The sequence below is a fragment of the Elephantulus edwardii genome, unplaced genomic scaffold (genome assembly GCF_000299155.1).
Source record: "Elephantulus edwardii isolate Elephantulus edwardi_28Jun2011 unplaced genomic scaffold, EleEdw1.0 scaffold00151, whole genome shotgun sequence".
Lineage (NCBI taxonomy): Eukaryota > Metazoa > Chordata > Mammalia > Macroscelidea > Macroscelididae > Elephantulus > Elephantulus edwardii.
The window spans coordinates 3,602,051-3,605,614 of record NW_006399901.1 but is presented as its reverse complement, the minus strand read 5'-3'; the positions used below and the strand labels follow the sequence as shown (position 1 = coordinate 3,605,614).

Below are 3,564 nucleotides of genomic sequence, written 5' to 3'. Positions count from 1 at the left end.
TACAATTCTATATGTAATTCTATATATAATCACACACGATGTGAAAGTTTTTGAAGAGAAGGAAGTTCATTTCTTAATGCCTTCTTTTTAAAATGCACTGTTGTCTTGCGTATATTATTTGTTGTTATGTGCCATCGAATTGACTACAACTCATAGCAACCCTCTGCACAATAGCTCTGAACCCTACAATGAGCCAATCTCACTGTCTGCAACACACTTACCCTCATTACCTCGGCCACTGTGTTAATTCATCTCATCCCAGGTTGTCTTCTCCTGTTCAGTTCCTCCACCCTTCCAAGTATGGTGTCCTTCTCTAAGGACTGGTCCCTCCTGATCACTTGCCCAAAATAGCTGAGACAGAGCATACTGTCCTTGATTTAATGACTAGATGGTGATCTCTGAATTCCTTCTAACTCTGCTGTCTCTAGCACTGTTATTTTTCTGATCTGGGACTTGGTCACTGCTTGAAATTTTAGGAGGCAATGAATCCTTCTTTTAAAAATGAGCATTTGTCCTTTTGTGACTGGGAAATTTCACTCAGCATAATGTCCTCCAGGGTCATCCCTTTTGAATAATATTTCTTGAGTTTCTTTTTTATGAATGCAGCTTAGTATTCCATTGTATGAATATACCACAGCTTCTGTATTCATTCATTTGTTGATGGGCACTTAGGTTGTTTCCAACTCTTTGCTGTTGTGAACAAAGCTGCAATAAACATGGGTGTGCATATATCTGCCTGGGTGTCAGTTATGGTATATTCCCAGTAGTGGAATTGCTGAGTCAAATGGTATTTCTATTTGCATCTGTTTGAGAAAACACCATACTGCTTTCCATAGCGGCTGCACCATTTTACACTCCCACAAACAGTGAATAAGGGTTCCAGTTTCTCCACAACCTTGCCAGCAATTGTTGTTTGCTGTTCTTTTAAGTTTTGCTATTTTTACTGGAGTGAGATGATATCTCATAGTTGTTTTGATTCGCATCTCTCTTAGAGCTACAGATTTTGTACATTTCTTCATGTTTGCTATTTGAATGTCTTCTTTGGTGAAGTGTCTGTTCATATCCTGTGCCCATTTTTCAATTGGGTTGTTTACCTTTATCTTGTTGTGGTGCTCAAGTATTTTATAGATTCTAGATGTAAGTCTCTCATCTGACAAGTCAGTACCAAATACTTTTCCCAGTCTGTGACTTCCCTTTTTACCCTGTTGGAGAAGTATTGATGTGCATAGGGATTTGATTTTAGAAGGTCTCCTTCGTCTATTTTATCCTCTCCTGGTTATAGATTTTTCAGAATGCTTGGAAGACTATTGATGTTGTAGTCACAAAAAGACAAATACTGCATAGTGTCACTGCTGTAAAACGAAACTGACATCAGGGTTGGGGGGAGACTGAGAAAGATGGGATAAATTATGCAAACTGCATTGAAACAGGTAAGAAAGAGAACTGTTTGTTTAAAAGGGATATGTGATTAGGTTTTATTGTCATGACAGGAGTCCAGAATAAAGGCTGCATAGTGGAGTGGACTTTCGAGGAGGGACTGTCTAACAATGAAAGACTTTTTCTTTTACTTTTCAAAGAGAAGAACGAACTGGAGGAGAGGGGTGGGAAGAGAGAAAAGTGCAACAATGAATAAATGGAAATCCAAAATTTCTGTACATTTTCATTACAATTAATAATAATAGTAATTTTTTAAAAGAAAAAAGAAAGGAATGAGCATTACTCCTTACTTACATGTACATCAGGAATGGGTTTCGTCATCAGTGAGACTCCCAGGGCAACTAGGATGCACACAAAAAAGAGTATGATGGCAAAGTAAAGGTAGTGAACTCCGCAGATAATCGTGGGGCAGTTACTAGGAGCCATGCAACTCGGTGTCCCATAGGCAAACTCGGCTATCATGCGAATAAGGCCAATCACCAGTCCTACCATCAGGCCCCAGAAAGCCCCCTGCAAAAGAAACAAGAAGAAAATGAGAGCCATTTAAAAAAAAATAAAATAAGATGAGACTCTCGTTGTTGTTATATGCTGTTGAGTCACCTGTGACTCATAGCAACCCTATGTACAATAGTGCTGAACCCTGCTCTATCCTGTGCCAAACTTACTGTCTCTGACACACCTACCTCCATTACGCCAGTCACTGGATCAATCCATCTCATTGAGGGTCTTCCTCTCATGCACTGTTCCTCCACCCTCCAAAGCATGATGTCCCTCCCCAAGGACTGGTCCCTTCTTGCAACATGCCCAAAGTATGTCAGATGAAGCTTCAGACTCTGCCTCCAAGGAGTAGCCTGGCTTCATCCTCTCCAGATGAATCCACTCAAAACTCTTCTCCAGCACCACAGGTCAAACGCATCAATTTTCTTTCTATCATGCCTATCCTCCAGCTTCCTGATGCATAGCAAGTAATTGTGAAGACTATCGTTTGGATCAGACACGCATTAATCTTAAGACTGATGTCATGCTCTTCAGTACTCTGGAGAGGTCCCTGACAGCGGACTTTCCCAATGCAATTCGTCTTTTGATTTCCTGGCTGTGGCGCCAAGCAAAGTGAAACTGTTAACAACAATCTCAATCTCTTCCCCATCTGTCATGATTATGCCAATCAGCCCAGTGGTGAGAATCTTTGTCTCCTTGATGTTGAGCTTCAGTCCATATTGAAGGCTGCAGTCCTTGACATTCTGCAGCAAGTGCTTCAGGTAGTCCTCAGTTTCAGCAAGCAGGGGTGTGTCATCTGTATTATATCAACTAAAAATTATCACCCCTGCCTGTTTTGCTGACTTGTTTAACATAAATGTACCAAAACAGGGTAAGGTTAAAAAAACCTGCACTGGAGTCAGTTGCTGATCTCTGTGGTACTGAAACATCATTGCTCTCTTGGTTCACCAAATCCAGAACACTATTATTTGCCCTGACCCAAGCTGACCTCTCTGGTTGGTTGGACTGCAGGGAACTGCTCTGATAACCCAAAAGAGGCACCTGCCTGCCGGTAGTTCAAATCCACCAGCAGCTCTGAGAGAATGATGAGAAATCTCTTCCCATGTTATAGTGTAAGCTATGCCTCAGCTCCCACTCAAGAAGCAATGAGTAAGCCCAAGAAGGTCTACCCTGACCCAAAATTGACTTTTGTATGTAGTGTTTTGTTTTGTGTTCTTTTCTAAAATTTTATTTTATACTGGCTTACTTACAAAGTCCAAATACATTGTTTTTCACACCAGATCTTTCCCCTTTCCTTTACCCACCCCACACTCCACCCATCAAATTCTGTAATGCTGATTAAGCCCCCATCTTCATCTTTCTGATGTAGTTTTTAAGAATTTATTACTTATTTTATATAATAAACCAGGATCACAAGTTATACATTTTATAAAATTGCTGTTATGTAATTTTACAATTCCATTAAGCCTTTGACAAGAAAATTAATTTCTTTCTTAAGAAACTGATGGGACCACTGTCCACATTCAGGGTTTACTGGTGTAGATAGCCCAGCCCTGGTCCCTCTCCTCCCATGTCTGAGATTCATAGGTCCACTTGCCACACGGTCCTAAACTTGGCTGATTTTTTTTT

General features: G+C 40.5%; 1 pseudogene; it reads right to left on the bottom strand.

Moving 5' to 3' along the window:
- The window catches only part of LOC102865035, a 71,405-nt pseudogene that overhangs the window by 9,869 nt on the left and 57,972 nt on the right, over positions 1-3,564 (bottom strand).